General features: G+C 36.1%; 1 long non-coding RNA gene across 4 annotated transcripts; it reads right to left on the bottom strand.

Moving 5' to 3' along the window:
- Positions 1-7562: 7562 nt before the first annotated feature.
- Positions 7563-17567, bottom strand: LOC133196688 (uncharacterized). Of its 4 annotated transcripts, XR_009722395.1 has the most exons (7): positions 17525-17567; positions 16584-16769; positions 16207-16416; positions 9115-9158; positions 8768-8829; positions 8452-8550; positions 7563-7814 (listed from the first exon to the last, which is right to left on the bottom strand). It is a non-coding gene; the product is annotated as an uncharacterized LOC133196688 (long non-coding RNA). The 4 variants fall into 4 exon arrangements; XR_009722396.1 differs by lacking the exon at positions 8768-8829; XR_009722398.1 differs by lacking the exon at positions 8768-8829 and having other exon boundaries at positions 16207-16341.
- Between the last annotated feature and the right edge of the window lie 1440 nt (positions 17568-19007).

Below are 19007 nucleotides of genomic sequence, written 5' to 3'. Positions count from 1 at the left end.
TCATTTGAACAAACTTGAATATAAACTATGTAAAGAAAGTTTCCTATAAGTTTGAACTTTTTTGGTCAAGTGGTTCTTGAGAAGAAGAATTTTAAAGATGCCACCACATTTTCACTTTTTCTGAAATACATGTATCTTCCCTTGAAAGAGGACATGGCCCTTCATTTGATCAAACTTGAATCCCCTTTACCCTAGGATGCTTAGTGGCAAGTTTGGTTGAAATTGGCCCAATGGTTCTGGAAGAGAAGTCGAAAACGTGAAAAGTTTACGGACAGAAGACAGACAGACTACAGATAAAATGTGATCGGAAAAGCTCACTTGAGCTTTCAGGTCAGGTGAGCTAAGAAGTATATGTAAGGAAAAGTCCTGAACTTCTATAATTTTCTTGGATGTTCTTAAATAGAACAGGACAGGACATCTACTGCATAAATGTATCAGAAGGAATAAACTTCCAAACTTACCAAGAAAAATCAATCAAGATCCTCTCTAGTTCTTCATTTTCATAGTTAAAAGGAACTCTGCTCCAAAAACTTTAACCTGGGACACCATCACCAATGCTGAGGGTATCACATAAGGTTCCCCAATTTCGTTGAGTTGAGCTAAAAACTATGAAATGACTTTTTGTATTATATTCTATGACAATTCTTATAAGTATAAGTATCTCATTCAATTTCAATTACATCATTTACAATGATATATTATCATAGGTGAATAGCAGAGGGGAATAATTTCTCTCAGTAGAATATAAATTAATGAAGCCCAGTTCAAGCCCTGCCCCAAACCCGGACAATTGACCAAGTGTTCCAAAATTTAAAACATTTGTTAAAAATGCCCTTGCTCAACACAACTTTGTACTCTTTTTGTCTCCTAGTTGCCCAGGAGCATAGATGAAGATTTTCAAAGAAATAACGACGTTCAGATTCCACACAGCCTCACATAAACACCAAAAGACCTGACTCAGGGGGCTATTATTTTCATAACTTTAAAAGAGGTATCCTTGCTCATCATAACCATACCATTCATTTGTCTGCTTAATACCACTAGGTAAAGAAGAAGATATTTAGAAAATTTATGCATTTCACTATCTTATCTAAAGAACACCTAAACACTCTGACCTAGATTGGGCCATGAAATTCACCATTTTGAAAGAGGCACCTTTGCTCATCTTAACTATGCTTTTATTTTTGGTTAGCTAAATATTAAGTTGCAGAAATGAAAATTTCCAAAGATATATTGCATATATACATACTTTAATAGGCCCCCAAAACACCAGAACCCTTGACCTTGGAGCACCACATTTAACAATTTTAAAAGAAGCTTCTTGCTCATCAAGCACTAAATTCATGTGCTAAATACCCAGTAAAACCTCACCCTGACACCAGAACCCCGACTTTGGAGCCACTTATACTTAGATTTCTGCTTAATACCCAGGAGCAAAGAAGATTTTCAAAGAAAAACATACCGGCACACAAGCATCAATAAAGCCCCACCCTAACACCAGATCCCCAGGGCCTGGGGCCAAAAATTTTACAATTTAAGTAGAGGTGCCCTTGCTTATTAGAACCATGCACCTAGTTCACCTGATAAATTATACAGAGAGGAGAAGGTTTTTAAAAAGAATTTATCCATTTTCATTACATGATCATTAGAGCTCTGACCTAACTCCAGAATCCCTAACCCTCCTTCATGAATTTCAAAGATTTGGTTAGGGCTCAGTGCTTATTACAATCATGCCAGCAGTTTCACTGCTAGATGTCCAGGAGTTACGATGAATATTTTGAAAGATATCACTAATTTTGATGGTTTAAACTCCACCCCTCAGTCCCCAGGGGGGAGGGGGGGGGGAGTGACCATGAAATTCAAAATTTTTGTACCCCTCAACTTATTAATGCTATTCCAAAATTACCGGTAGTTGAAATTGGTTCAAAGGTTCAAGAGAAAAAGCTTAAAAAAAGACCTATTGTTTATGACCAACAAATGACACACATCCACAGAAAAGTGACTCAGGTGACCTAAAAATATATTTCTTTGTACATAACTTGTCTCCTAATGCGGTCTTATCCTATATGGGGGTCATGATTTGCATAAATTTGAAACTGCACTACTTGAGGATCCTTGCTTATTAGACTTCCTTAACAAAGCCAAGCTGCTCTTTAGAAAAAAAAAAAATTATAAGTATTTTTCCTATACATATGTATTCCTGTGTCAAATCTTTCCTGATCCTAAATTCTGGGACCACAGTTTGAACAAATTTGAATAGATCTACTCTTTTGTCTAATCCTAATATAAACTCCTTTAGTTGCATGATAGGCTTCTTGATTGTAAACATGACCTTTTATGCACTATAGCTACATATAATCAGTACAATATAAAACAAGAGGCCCATGAGCCACAATGCTCATCTGAGGAATACAACCCTTCTTCATCAACAGATTCTATTTCCTGTATATATTCCTACTTAAAATTTGATATCATATTGTAGCCCCACCCTTTTCCCAAGAGTCATGATTAACAAACTTGAAATTACACACCCGAGGATGCTTCCATGTAATCATAACTAATCATGACTTTGCTTGAGAAGATTTATACTGATTTTTCCTATATATTTGTAGGTAATACTTTCATCCTCTACTGTGTCCCCACCCTACCCCCAGGCATCATGCTTTGAAAAACTTGAATCTAAAAAAGTTGTTGTGGGTGCTTTATTGTCAATATGACTAATCATGCCTTTGCTGTTCTTAATACAAAATAAGATTTTCCCTATGTATTCCCATGTAAAACTCTGATTGCCCGCACTTGCCCCACCATACCCCCAGGGACATGAATTGTATAAAACTTAATTTATTCTATGTCAGGAAGCTTTTACTTGGGTTTCGTATTTTCAAGCCTAGTGGTTCTTAAGAACATTTGAACGATCATATCAAATTTTTACTGTTTCTTAATTATCTCTGCTGGGAAGAGATGTGGTCCTTCGTCAGAATGAATTTCCTTTACCAAAGCATGCTTTGTACGAAGTTTGTTTGAAATTGACACAGTGGTTCTAGAAAAGAAGGTGAAAATGTGAAAAATTATGAAGGAGATGGACAAATGCACAAATTTTGATCAGAAAGAGCTCACTTGAGCCTCCAGCTGATATGAGTTAATGCTAAATAAAGATGTTAGTGTGAAATAATTAATTCAGGAGGTAATTGAATTAGATCCCTCTTCCTTAAAACTTTGATCATTTTTTGTGGTCCCATCCTACCCCAGGAGATCATGAATTGAACAAACTTCAATCTACACTACCTGAGGATGCTTCCCCCACTTCTGCCCCACTCTACACCCCGTGGTCATGATTTGAGCAAACTTCAACCTACACAACCTGAGGATAATTCAATATAAATATGACTGATCATTAGTTTGCTGTTCTTGAGAAGATTTTTAAAGATATTTCCTATATATTTCTATTTATAAATTTGATCCCCTGTTGTGGCCCCATGGCTAAGCTGTGCTTAAGATGAATATTCTTTAATGAGTTTTCCTATATATACCTATGTAAAAATTGTTCCCCTGTTGTGACCCCGCCCTGAAAAAAATAAGGCAGAACATTCAAGAACTTAATGAAAATTGTGGACTTCCTGATACCACATCAGAGCGGAAGGACATGCCAGATATAATAATGCCACCTTCAGTGCCATTGGAAAAACCCCATTCCAAGCTGCCACCAATGTGACTTATACCACAAGTGAAAATGTTACTCAGAGGAAAAATGTTGTGGCAATGTTGTGTGGGAATAAACTATGCAAGAAAGGCAGACACCTGAGAAGCAAAGGAAAGGAAGTTATCTGCCTAAGACACGAAGACTGCACTGCAACCATTCCTCCAGAGGCCACCACTGAAGATGAGAAGAGATGGGCCGCAAAATGGTGAGTTACAAAGTGATGACCGTCCACTAGTCATTTCCCATTTCACCAGTGATGGAGATGGAGCAGCTGCATCTGGTGAATCTGAAAAACAAGGACATGTCATTGAAAACCTTAAAGACTTGCATCATTTCTTTGACTCTCAAAGACAACAGAAGAAATCCAAAACTGCGAAAAATCCAAAACTGTTAAAATGCATGTACAGTATATACATGTATCACAAAGAAAATACTGTAGATCTAAAAGATATCAGCTCTACAATAAAACATAGGTAATCAAAGATTACATAACTCAACTCAATGAATGTTTGTGTAAGGCAAAGTCCCACACTAAACAAATAACCTAGTAGTGTGCATCCCTAGATGCAACATTTATGCAATTTTGTTCTGATAGGGCTTTACAGTTACTTGGGAATGGACTAACCTAAGAACTTTTAACTTGCCAATTATCCAGAAATCCAGCATCTGAAGAAAGTTTGAGAATGTTCATCCCTTGATGCATCATCCTTGCAAGTTCGGTTCAGAAAGGCCTTATAGATTCTTGGTAATGGACCTTAACCAAAAACTTTAACCTGGTCACTCATCTGGAATATGTAGATCAAATCAAGCATCTGAAGCAAGTCCAGTAGTGTGCATCCTTAGATGTATCATCCATGCAAGTCGGGTCAAGGTACAGCAAATAGTTACTTTAGAATGATCCTGCTCCAAAAACATTAACCTGGTCACCCATCTGGAAAACGTAGGTCAGATCCAGTATCCGAAGCTAGCCTGGTAGTGTGCATCCTTAGATGTATCATCCATGCAAGTCTGGTCAACATGGGTCTATAGTTACTTTAGAATGAACCTGTTCTATAAACTTTAACCTGGTCACTCATCTGGAAAATGTAGGTCAGATCCAGCATCTAAAGAAGGGTGGTAGTTAGCATCCTTAGATGTATCATCCATGCAAGTTTGGTCACGATAGGGCTTATAGTTACTTGGAAATGAGACCTGCCCCAAAAACTTTAACCTGCTCCAAAATCTTCAACCTGCTTTAAAAACATTAACCTGGTCATCTTTTAGCTGAAATTGCAGCATCTGAAACCTTGACTGGTACAAAGAAACACACATAAACATCTTCCATGCAACTCTGATTTATGTAAGGCATAAAAGTGCTGAAAAAGAAAACTGCTGCAAAAACTATAACCTGGGACGCCGGAGGTATCACATAAGCTCCCCCCAACTTCTTTGAGGTGAGCTAAAAATCTAAAGACACTTACAGTAAATCAGTAACAGATTCAAAATTAAAAAGGAAGTTTAAGTGTGAAAAGGGAGGGGGGGGAGGGAGGGGAGTGGGGGGCATTGATGCTGTGTATTTAATTTAAATGTATGAATTTTGTAATTAATAAATAATTTGTAAATTTATAGACTATATAATAATTGTTGTTATGTTTTATTATGCACTGATTCTATTCAACTGTGTAAATGGGGAAAATGTGGAAATGTAAATGATGTATAATTGTATGAGTAAAATTTGACATTTTCTTATATGAGGGAGTCCATGCATGTGAAAATGTTTTAATTTTATCTTATTAAAATTATTTTAATTAATTATCTTGTTTTTCTTACCTATCTGATGATCACAACAAAGGTTACAGAGGTGATTGGTAGAAATACGGGTGTCAAAACTCTCTGTTGATGACCAGACAGCATACTGCATTGTATATCCGCCATTATTGATCTTAAACATGGGAGACAACTCCTGAAATCAGAGAAATTGCAGTCAAAATGAGAGTTACCTGTTACTCTTTAGGTCCGACACAATGAAATAATTTCACTACATGTTACTATATAGCTTCAATTAAATTAATTAATTAAGACTCTAAGCAGATAATCAATGAAAGAGAAAATAAAGATTAATGCTTAAACAAACAAGAGGCCCAAGGGCCTTAACGGTCACCTGAGTACAATACAACCATTTAGAGGATCCATAAACTGATAATGAAGCTCTGTTGCCCAAAAGCAAGAATGTAGTATGATTTGCATCAACAAAATAATTGGTCTAGTATCTATCTGTCCCCCATTTATCACTATTATCATGCAGAATATTAACAAACTGTCTATTTTTTAACCCCATATTATTACTTCTCACATTGGCCTCTCTTGGCCTTTGAAGAACAATTAAAAAGGATAAGTTATTTTTGTCTCAATTTTATTCATCTATTATTTCCAAGTCTACCTGGGGCCATGAATTTCACAATTTTGGAAGAGGCATTCTTCCTTATAACCATGCACTTCCTTTGTTTGAAAAATACCCAGGAGCAGAGAAGAAAATTTTGAAAAAAATTATGCATTTTCCCTATATAATCAATAGAGCCCCACCCTTACACTAGAACCCCTGATCCAGGGGCCATGAAATTCACAATTTTGGAAAAGGCAACCATGCTTGTCATAACTATGCACTAAGTTAGTTTATTTAAAATCCAAGAGCAGAGAAGATTTTCAAAGAACTAATGCAATTTTACTATATAATTAATAGAGCCCCGCCCTAACACCAGAACCCCCAAACCTGGGGCCATGAAATTCATAATTTCTAAAAAGGCAGTCATGTTCACCATAACTATGTTCTTAAATACTTTATTTAATACCCAGGAGCAGAGAAGAAGATTTTCAAAGAATTAATGCATTTTCACTATATAATCAATAGAGCCCCGCCCTAACACCAGAACCCCTGACCCTGGGGCCATGAAATTCAAAATTTTGGAAGAGGCACTCTTGCTCATCATAACTATGTACTTAGTTTCTTTATTTAATACCCAGGAGCAGAGAAGAAGATTTTCAAAGAATTAATGCATTTTCACTATAATACAATCAATAGAGCCCCACCCTAACACCAGAACCCCTGACCCTTGGAACATGAAATTCACAATTTTGGAAGTGGCACTCTTGCTCATCATAACTATGTACTTATTTAGTTTATTTTATATCAAGGAGCAGAGAAGAAGATTTTCAAAGAATTAATGCATTTTCACTATATAATCAATAGAGCCCCAACCAGAACCCCTGACCCTTGGGCCATGAAATTCACAATTTTGGAAGAGGCACTCTTCCTCATCATAACTATGTACTTAGTTGGTTTATTTAATATCCAGGAGCAGAGGAGAAGATTTTCGATGAAATAATGCACTTTCACTAGATGATCTATAAAGCCCCACCCTAGCACCAGAACCCCGGACCCTGGGGCCATGAATTTCACAATTTTGGTAGAGGGCTCAATGCTTATTACAATCATGCTAACAGTTTGACTGCTTGATGTCCAGGAATAAAGAAGAAGATTTTTAAAGATTGCATTAATTTTGGTGGTTTTAGCCCCACCCCTTAGGCCCCAGGGGGCAGGGACCATGAAATTCAAAATTTTTGTTCCCCTTCACCCATAGAATGCCATATGCCAAATTTGGTTGAAATTGGTAGAGCGGTTTCAGAGAAGAAGCTAAAAATGTTCGAATGTTAACACACATCGCACGACGACAAACAAAAACGGATAGCTATAGGTCACCTGAGTGACTCAGGTGACTTAAAAATTGAGACCAGAAAAAATACACCCTGACAGTAATTAACAGTAAACATATCTACCCTGAAATACGTGTGGGCTTCACATGTTAACAAACATACTACACACCATCCAGGATGTTGCACCATGCACCCCTAAAAAAAAAGTTCCCTTTAATTAAGTGGGACAATTCTGCTAAAGATATGATATTCTTAGCTCATGAGTCCAAAATTAATACTGTAGGCCTAAAATAAGATGCCAAAAATGAAAAAATAAAAATAAATTGTCTCTCGTTATATATACAACTATAACTGACTAAGTTCATTTTGATTGGCTGTTTCCTTTGAACATACTCGCGCCTTGTAATGAAATCTGTATTCATTTCTGAAAATATAAGTGCATAACATCAAAATCACTTTTCCTAAAGTTCTCCTCAGAAGAATATTATCTATGAGTGAAGGCAATGTTTATCATAAATTGAATGTTCTAGTAGTGTGCACATCTACATGCCTTACCATACAAGTTTGGTCTAGTTAGGAATTATAGTTTCTTGGGAATGTCCAAAAAATTTGATCAGTTATAATCATCCTGAAAATAAATGTCTTATCATCCAGTTAAGTCAGAAGCATCATCCATGCAACTTTTTGTACAGGTAGAGCTTATAATTACTTGAAACTTTGGTACTTTGTAAAAGTTTTATGGGCAAGTTCATTCCCAAGTAACTATAAGCTCTACGCTTAAAGTTACTTGGGAATGAACTTGCCCATAAAACTTTTACTGGGATGTCAACACACTTACAAAGCAAAAGCTCATCTCGACTTTGTTGTGGTGAGCAAAAAATATTCCGTTTACTGCCTTTTGAACATTTGTTGTCACATTGTAGAATTGGTAGTGTTTTCTTTAAATATGATTAATTATTATGCTGAGGAGTGTCCCAGAAATGTAAAACAATTGTATTCTCTGGGAGAAAAAGTGATTCTATCACACCATCTAAGTTTGTTGGTATGCCAGTCTAACCTACCAAATGAACCACTTGTAGAAATCTTTATGGATGAGGAATTAGTGTCTTATAGTCATCCTGCCTCCCAATGATGGCATCATCAGAATCTGTCTCCATTCACTGTAATTATGACAAACTATTGCATAATCTTAAGTTGAAAGGAAAGCAAACGATATTTATATGAAATAACAAGATGTGTTTGTGAAACATTGTTGTCCCCTATGGCAGTTCAAGACAAAGGTTTGGATTTTTCAAATTTAGGTCGAGGTCTACAAGGTTAAAGTGAAGAGTTCAAAAAGTGTTTGTATTCAAAGAAAGGTCTTGTCACAACAAATACCATCTTCTCTAGTCAAAGGTTTCTGATCTGCTACTCTCCTCACAAACCCTTGGCATATGGTGCTGTCAAAAGATGGGAAGTACAGTCTAAGCAAAAAGTCTGAATCAGATCTGTTCATCAATTTTTAAAATCTCTTATACAGATAAAATGCAGGAATGTTTTTGAACTCAGTCAAATTAGTTTATCAGCTAAAAGACATGTTCAGGACATACATGTATATCAAAACATACAAACAAAGTGATTACAGTCTTTTGTCCCTTTTAAGTCTATTTGCTTTAAGGGGAGGGGATGGGTGAGTACTGAATAGCATCTTTTGATTTTATCAAATGACAACTATGTTAACCTACCTTTTCTCATCTTTGCTCCAGCCTTTTCTTTCTACTTGTTTTACCTGGAAAAATGCACAAAATTTTCATTTTAGGTGTTGTACTACATTTTAACATCTTAGAATTTTATGAAATGGGATTTTTTTCACAGTTTTCATCAAAAGAGCAGATCTGAAAAAAAATAATGACCTTCTTAAGAGATATATGAACATGTATATGCCTATTATGAAAGCATTTCCATATTCTAAGAAAATAAACCACCAAATACATGTACTTGTTTTTAACGAAAAAATACTGTATAAGTGGAAATCTTAGCGAGATGCCAATTTAGCAATTTACCCCCAAATTTTTAGCAAGAAGTAATTTAAGTGATTTTGTAATATCAAGAGAGAAAGCTATAACAGCCAAAATAGAATAAATTGTTAGCAATATTCAATTTTAGCAATCTCAGTTCCCTCGCTAAAAATGCCAAAATTGAATCCTCCCTAAAAATTCTGCTTCTATGGTAATTTGAATTCTCAGAAATTATACTCATTTACAGAATTGCAAATGATTTCTTGCACTGACAAAGAATTTAAAATAAGTATAGACGATTATAAAATACAATAAAAATCTTTGAGTATATCTGGTGCAGTTTTTTGGGGTTATCAAACACATTTTTAAAATTGTTCTTTCATTTGCAAAAATTCCAGTGAAGTAAAATATGAAACTAGGAACATTACTTCATCAACCAAACAATAATAAAAACAAAGGGGGAGTTTCGATAAGGCGGTTTTTCGGCCCCTCACGAAATTTTCTGAAATTTTTGATATTTTGTAGAAAAACTCCTTATCGTCCAAAAAAATATGAAAATAATTTATGTGACGCATTTTCCGATCACGTGATAATTGAAAATTTAAGTATACCCCCTTTCGTATATTTTTGGAGTAGACATTTTTATAGGGGGAAAGTGGATTTTTTAAATCGTCAAAATAATAAATGAAATAGGGTAAATATGAATAAAGACATAATTTAACCAATTTCAACAATTTTTTTTTTACGGAAAATGGTATTTACCTTACGCAATTTTTTTTTTAAGGTGCGATATTTTTCTGGTGTTAAATGTTACTTTTCTTTAAAAGAGGATGAATTGATCTTATAAAACGTAAACATATATAGAAAGTTTTAACATCATAATTAATCAACAGTTTATATGTAAACTTTACAATCAATATTTAACATTTTCCCATACGAAAAAAGCAAATGAAAAGATATATGGACATGAGATAGGTAAAAGTAAAAACGTCATATACAGGGATATGCAATACATTTTCATCAATGAGATTATACAACTACATATTTTATAAAAATATACCTTAATATCATAAAATTGAAATTAAATAAAATGTTTTAAAGTAAAAAGATTAAAAAATAAATGCAACTTTATATACATACATGAATAAGAAGTTTATTTAAAAGAATCATATTGCTACGTAAGCCGGTACGTTGTAGGTGCAAGGTAAGAAAAATATTTTATCTGGCTGCCACCACATAATTATTTGGCGGCCACTAGAAAAATATATCTGCCAAACAGTTTTCCTGCGGCCAAAATATAAATAACTGGCAGCGACCAGAAACTTATTTGGCGGCCGCCACATAAATAACTAGAAGCAGGCAAGTAAGTTTCTTGCGGTGTAGACATGTAATCTTGCTAATAAGGCATGAAACTCCCAGATTTGAATACAAACAGAAGTTGTAGATGTCGTTAAAGGCAGAGATTTTAAGCACCGCCTTTAAAAATACCTGGTCTGTGTACCTCTGTCAATCAAGTGCATTAAGGTACATCATTGGGTGCTACAACTTGATTGGCAAACCACTAAATTTTTTCTGGCAGCCGCCAGATAATTCAATGGAAGGCCAGATAATATATTTTTTTTTTACCTAGCACCTACTGGCTTCAGTATATTGCAATGTATATGATAATATGAATAATATTAATTACAATCAAAAATATTTTATCATGATACGTAATATGTGAATAGCCAAATGATGGAAAAATCTATAATACATTGAGTGTTTCCTTTTCATTATGAAACTTAGAAGTATTTGCCTGCATTATGTTTTCAGCATAACTGAGAGAATCCCAGCCAGGACTAATTTCCTATCGCTTCCCCGCTCTCCATAGATACTTAAGTTGCTTCACCAACTCTAGTCACTCCTCATTTACAGAGTTTTAGAATTCATTATAAATGATTTGCTAGACCAAAGCGCAGTTCGAAATACACGTGTAAATGCCAAAGATATGTGTTTAATCCTTAATCAGGCAGACATATGCGCCTAAACATCCAGACTTAAAACAATCCACGTTCCCTATATGTCAATCACACAGAAATATATGGGCACTTCTCTAGCATGTTGGAGCGTGAATTTCTATATAAGAAAGTCAAAAATATTTGTATTTTTGACTTTCTTGTAACTATGCATGATAAATAACGTTAAGGAATGGACTTGCTCTAAAACCATTTTGTTCAGTCAGTCAGAAAATGTAAGAAAGTTCCAGCATCTGAACCATGTCTGGTAGTGTGCAATCCTAGATGCATCATCAGTGCAAGTTTGGTTACGATAGGGCTTATAGTCACATAAGAATGAGACACACTTCAAAATCTTTAACCTGCTCTATCATTAAGGAAATGTAGGTCATATCCAGCATCTAAAGCAATCTAATAGTGTGCATCTGTAGATGCATCATGAAGCAAGTCTGATCAACAAGTGCTTACAGCTGCTCTGCTCCAAAAACTTAAACCTGCTTTTAGAACATTTACCTGGACATTCTTTGGCTAAAATCCAGCATTTGAAACCTTAATGGTGACAAGGAAACATGCTTGATCAGGTGACTGTGATTAATATAGGGCATAGATATACTTGAAAAAAAATCTGCTTCAAAAACTTTTACCTGGAACACCAATGCTGATAGTATTACAAAAGCTCCCCCAACTTCGAGGAGGTGAGCTAAAAATGTGACGTTAACGTTATATGTTGGCGACAAAAATAGTATCAAAATGAAGACAGGATACGATAATGTTTTCTACTGTTAATACATGTATAATCGAGAATCTTCTTTAATTCAACAAAATATGCTACTTTTGGCTTAGTATTTTAACACAGAGTCAGATCAAGAAACCAGGAGTTTCTACTTTTAGATATGCATGTTATGCAATTTTCAATTTTTGGATATGAAGTGCACACGCGACACTCATCATATTTCAAGAAATTAGTGTGCAGAGTATATCTAATTACTGAACAAATTTAGGTGAGTGTCCCTCATGCACTTCATATTCTAAACATCGATTTATAAATGCCACCCTCTTATATTTTCCCATAAGCCTAATGTTAACGAATCTGAGTGTACATCTAAGTATGTATCAGCTACGGTGTTAATTCTTCTCATATTAACTTTTAAAATATAAACAACAAAAGTTAACATATTTATCTTGAATTCTAAACTAGTTTTGAAAAAATAAATTGAAATTTATTTTTAAGAAAAAGTGGGCTGCTGAGCGGCCTTATCGAAACTCCCCCTTTAACATCAAAATTTCAAACTCAGAATGTCTGGATCTAAACTGACTTGTTTTGTTCCAGCTTGACTGGGTTAGGTTCTTAACTGACTGTTTTATGATTCAGCCTGACTGGCTTGGTTTCTTAACTGAATTGTTCATGTTCCTGCCTGACCGGCTTAAGTTCTAAACTGATTTGTTCATATTACTGCCTGACTGGGTTATGTTTCTGGGTTAGGTTCTGAGCTGAATATTTTATATTCCTGCCTGACTGGGTTAGGTTTCTACCTGACTGGGTTAGGTTTTGAACTAACTTGTTCATGTTCCTGCCTGACAGGGTTAGGTCTCTACCTGACTAGGTTAGGTTCTGAACTCACAGTTTTATGTTCCTGTCTGACTGGATTAGGTTTCTTCCTGACTGGGTTAGATTTTAAGCTTACTGTTTTACAATTCTACCTGACTTTGTTAAGTTCTTAACTGACTTATGTTCCTGCCTATCTGGGTTAGGTTCTAAACTGACTGTTTTATGATTGAGTCTGACTGGCTTAGGTTCTTAACTGACTTGTTCATATTCCTGCCCAACTGGGTTAAGTTCTAAACTGACTTGTTCATATTACTGCCCGACTAGGTTATCTTTCTACCTGACTGGTTAAGTTCTGAACTGACTGTTTTATGTTTCTGACTGGGTTATGTTTCTGCCTGACTGGGATAGGTTTCTACCTGACAGGGTTAGGTTCTACACTGACTGTTTTATGATTCTGCCTGACTGGATAAGGTTTTAAACTGACGGTTTTATGATCCTGCCGCACTGAGTAAGGTTCTAAACTGACTGTTTCATGACTCTGCTTGACTGCATTAGGTTCTTATCTGACTTCTTCATGTTTCTGCCTGACTGGGTTAGGTTTTTTCTTGACTGGGATAGGTTATAAACTGACTGTTTTATGTTTTTACCTGACTGGGTTACATTCTAAAATGACTGTTTCATGATTCTGCCTGACTGGGTTATGTTCTGAACCGACTTGTTCATGTTCCTGCCTGACTGGGTTAGGTTTCTACTTGAATGGGTTAGGTTTTAAAGTGACTGCTTCATGATTTTGCCTGACTGGGTTGGGTTCTAAACTGACTTGTTCATCTTCCTGCTTGACTTGGTTATGTTTCTACCTGACAAGGTTAGGTTCTAAACTGACTGTTTTATGACTCTGCCTGACTGGGTTAGGTTCTAAACTGACTGTTTTATGATCCTGCCACACTGAATAAGGTTCTGAACCGACTGTTTCATGATTCTGCCTAACTGGGTTAGTTTTAAACTGACATGTTCATGTTCTTGCCTGAGTGGGATAGGCTTCCACCTGACTGGGTTAGGTTTCTGCCTGAATGGGTTAGGTTCTAAACTGACAGTTTTATGTTCCTGTTTGACCGGGTTAGGTTTTAAGCTTACTGTTTTACAATTCTACCTCACTGGGTTAGGTTCTTACCTAACTACTACCTAGTCCTTGTTGCACCCGGAGGCACATAGGGCAAGGATTAGGGATTAGGGGTTAGGTTCTTAACTGACTTATGTTCCTGCCTGACTAGGTTAGGTTCTAAACTGACTGTTTTATGATTGAGCCTGACTGGGTTAGGTTTTTAACCGACTTGTTTATGTTCCTGCCTGACTGGGTTAAGTTCTAAACTGACTTGTTCATATTACTGCCTGACTGGGTTATGTTTCTACCTGATTGGGTTAAGATCTGAACTGACTGTTTTATGTTTCTGACTGGATTATGTTTATACCTGACCGAGTTGGGTTTTAAGCTGACTTTTTCTGATTCTGCCTGACTGGATTAGGTTCTAAACTGACTTGTTCATGTTTCTGTCTGACCTGGTTTATTAAATCCTGACTGGGTTAGGTTCTAAACTACCAGATTTATGTTTCTACCTGACTGGTTTAGGTTTCTACCTGACTGGGTTAGGTTCTTAACTGAATGTTATACAAATTCTGCCTGACTGGGTTAGGTTCTAAATCGACTTGTTCATGTTTCTGTCTGACTGGGATAGGTTTCTTCCTGACTGGGTTGGGTTCAAAACTGATAGTTTTATGATTCTGCCTGACAGGGTAATATTTCTGCCTGACTGGGTTTGGTTCTAAACTGACAGTTTCATGATTCAGCTCGACTGGGTTAGGTTCTTAACTGACTTGTTCATGTCCCTGCCTGACTGGGTTAAGTTCTAAACTGTCTTGTACATATTACTGCCTGACTGGGTTATGTTTCTTCCTGACTGGGTTAAGTTCTGAACTGAAGTTTCTGACAGGATTATGTTTCTACCTGACTGGGTTGGGTTTTAAACTGACTGTTTTCTGATTCTATCTGACTGGATTAGGTTCTAAACAGACTTGTTCATGTTTCTGTCTGACTGGGTTATGTTTAATCCTGACTGGGTTAGGTTCTAAACTGCCAGTTTTATGTTTCTACCTGACTGGCTTAGGTTTCTACCTGACTGGGTAAGGTTTCTACCTGACTGGGTTAGGTTCTTAACTGAATGTTATGCAATTCTGCCTAGATTCTAAATTGACTTGTTCATGTTTCTGAACTGACTGTTTTATGATTATACCTAAGTGGGTTAGGATGTGAACTGACTGTTTTATGTCCCTGATTGACTGGGTTACATTCCTGACTGGGATAGGTTCTAAAATGAATGTTTTATGATACGCTCTGACTGTGTTAGGTTCTAAACTGACTAATTCATGTTTCTTACTGACTAGGTAATGTATCTTCCTGACTGGGTTAGGTTTTAAACTGAGTGTTTGATGTTTCTACCTGACTGGGTTAGGTTCTAATATGACTGTTTTATGTTCATGCCTGACTGAGTTAAGTTTCTATCCGACTGGGTTAGGTTCTTAACTAACAGTTTTATGATTCTGCCTGACTGGGTAATGTTCTAAACTGACTTGTTCAATTTTTAGCCTGAGTGGGTTTTGTTTCTGCATTACTGATTTGGATCTGAACTGACTATTTCACGTTCCTGCCTAAGTGGGTTAGGTTTCTGCCTGACTGGGTTAGGTTCTAAACTGACTGAAGGAAGTCACTTTAAGTCTGGGTAAGCTAGGTTCTTAACTGACTTTATCATGTCCTTCCCTGACTGGAATATATGTTGTTCTGAACAAGATTCCTAAATGACCACACTCAAGTTTTTGCTTATTCTTAATTATTTCCACTTGAAAGGGGGCATGATCCTTCATTTAAATCTTTACGCAAGGATACTCTGTGCCAAATTTGGTTAAAATTAGTTTCAGAGAAGAAGAGGAAATTGTGAAAAGTTAACCAAAAAATCAATGATGTAAATGACTACATGCTACAATCTAATTGAAATTAAATCCTTTGATCAGCTCACATACGATCGCTACACAAAGTGTGTAGGGATCATATGTGAGCAGATCAAAGGATCTAATTTTAATTAGATTGCACATGCAATGGACAAATTTGGATCAAAAAAGCTCACCTGTGCCACTGTGCAAAAGGAGAAAGGGGTATTGATGCTGTGTATGTAGTTTATATATGTTCTATTTTTATTACATATTAAAATTATTTTCAACAATTACCTTGTTATTTTACCTGTCCAAAGAACATGACAAAAAAGATAACAGGGTGATTGGTAGAAATATAGGCATACAGGTGTCAAAACTCCCTTTTGGTGAATAGTCTGCATCACTCATTGTTTATCCACCATTAGTGATCTTTAACAGAGGAGACTATGTAGGTTTCACATGTTGACAGTCTACACACCATTGAGTAAACTACATCATTTCCAACTAAAGAAATCTTTTTTATTCACAATAAATGGATTGAAATATGCTGCTCAAAATAACTTCAAAATATCAATAGCTTCCTCATTCAATTTAAAAAAAAATCTTATTGAAAATACCAGATCATAAGTTTAGTTTAAGTACACTTCATACTTTCTTGGACGTTAACAAACCTAGATGAAAATGGCAGATAGGCAAGTTCAATTGCTGGTGATCAGATACAAGAAGCTCAGGCAGGTCCAATTGCTGGTGACCAGATACACTTAGTGGTTTGGATTGTGCTGACCGGGATGTCGGCATGGGTGGATTAGAGCAGCTTACAAGCTATGCAGGAGTCCAAGTTTGATTCCCTGTCAATCCTTTTCAGTTATAATATTAAATTAACATATGAAAAAGTATAGATATTAGCGAGCGCAGTGAGCGGTGCGAAGCGCCGCTAGTCACTGGGAGCTCTAAAAGCAATGCCTGGGCGAAGAGAAAATTCGGACTTTGCAAATTGATCCAAATGAATTTTTTTCCTCAGTTACCTGTGGTCCCATAATACTTTGCGAATTGCTTCTCCCCGCAAACAACGTTCTCGCGGTAACAAGAAGTTCCAAAAAAAATATACATCCACGTTGATTTGATGGATATATAGCAGACAAATAGTAGATTAAAACTTCTTTATTAAAATAAGCCCTGTTCAGACTTTGTTTTGGTAATGCTACTTACAAGCGACGTTATGTGAGTGTGACGTCAGAGTCTAGACGTACTAAAAGTCTCGTGCAGTTTGATAACTTTGAAGAGCCCGATCTAAATTAAAACTGAATATAGGTATCTGCGCTCACCCTTATGGTCGCACCGTCAACATATTAAAAATATACAAGACATTGTACGTTCGAAAATGACAAAATAATTCCCCTACTCTCGCACTGAAAGTCTTCAAACTTCTATACATTTATAATATATATATACACACTTTTGAATAAATTCACTAAATTCTAAAGAAAATAAGGAGCTGTGTAAGAGTGTGGGGTGCTAACTTTATTGAAAAATGAGAGGGGTAGATGTTGATTATACTAGGCCTACGTTTTCTAGTGGGGTTTCTAACATAAACCATAAAAATACACCTCACCCTCCGGCCGCCAGTCCGCTTCTTTTTTCTTATACAATGCACATTACACAGCTAATCGATGTAGCATCAATGTTTCGGTGTATTTTTCTTTGTGACCTCTTCGTTTCTACTTGCGTTTCATTTTCAGTTCTTGCTAATCATGCCAAACGTTATTTCTCCCGCCGCTAAACTAACTTCGGGATCGATGTACTCAGCTACGTAATATAAAACTGAAACCATACCGGAATTAATTTTCCCGAACTGCTTGACTGGTTAAGTAATAGACTCTACACAAAGGGAAAAACAGGTATCTTTTGTTTAGATAGGCGCTCAAATCATCGTTCAAATATATGTGTGTCATTTCCGGGAAGATAACTCTGCACTTTACAGTAAAACGTGTTTAATTTCTAAACGCGTTTAGATATAAAACATGTAAAGACATAAGTGTTTAGTTGTTAAACACAATACTATACACGTTTAGATCTAAACATGTAATAGAAGTGTTTATTTCCTAAACACATTTTTTACAGTGTAGATTACTATAGAAAACATAGATACTGTATGCTCGGCCCCCTCAATAAAAACGTCTGATGACCTTTTTTTTGGCCTGTCAAGATATATTTGGTTGTTGATAATGCCCCCTCAACTGTGAAAATGTATGGCTGTGCTCCCCCCAAAGTGAAATTGCTTCCTACGGACCTAAGTGTTATTTTCTTCATCATGCAACTAGTCTGAACTAGATCAATATATGATAAACAATCGTGAACAGGGCAAAAACACGAACCACAGAAGTAATTAAGGTTGGATCAGGAGCCTATAGGAGGAGTAAGCATCCCCTGCACTCATCAATTCAATGTTGCGCGTAATAATGGAATTAATGATATTTTCAAATAATTTGAAAAGATATCAGAATCTTCAATTATTTGAGCGTTATATGTTAATTTCGCGCTCCACACTGGCCTATTACCATTTAATAGATGCTGCATTACTGGATGAAAAGTGCCGATAGTCCCCAAATTAAAGGTCTGTTAGTAACTAAATGTACATTAGAAATTCTCGGTAAATATCAGCTTTTCTAAAAGCAACAAAGTACAGTGCTGTATCTGTGATTTTCAAACCTTATCAGTAAATGTGTAGGGAACCGCTTTTTAATTCACCTGAACAAAAGCTCACGTGAGCTTCTCTGAGTTGTTGTCGTCGTAAACATCTCCATCTTCTCCAGAATTATTGGCAAATTTCAACCAAACTTGAAACAGAGTCCTTGGCCAATGGGTGAAGGGGATTAAATTCTATGCAAATGAAAGGCCATGCCCCCTTTCAAGGGGAGATAATTATGAAAAGCCCAAAATAGGGTTTGGTCATTTAAAAATCTCAAGAAAAACTTGGCAAGGAGAAAATGTGAAACTTACATGAAAGCTTCCTGACATAGTGCAGACTTGATTGGTCATATTTTTTATGAAGCATCCTCAGGTAGTGTAGATTCAGAGGACTGCACTTAAGGACA

Source organism: Saccostrea echinata, unplaced genomic scaffold (genome assembly GCF_033153115.1).
Source record: "Saccostrea echinata isolate AGI-Se365-2 ecotype Australia unplaced genomic scaffold, CSIRO_AGI_Sech_v1 ptg000030l, whole genome shotgun sequence".
Taxonomy (NCBI): Eukaryota; Metazoa; Mollusca; class Bivalvia; order Ostreida; family Ostreidae; genus Saccostrea; species Saccostrea echinata.
This window is presented reverse-complemented; position numbering and strand designations above follow the sequence as displayed.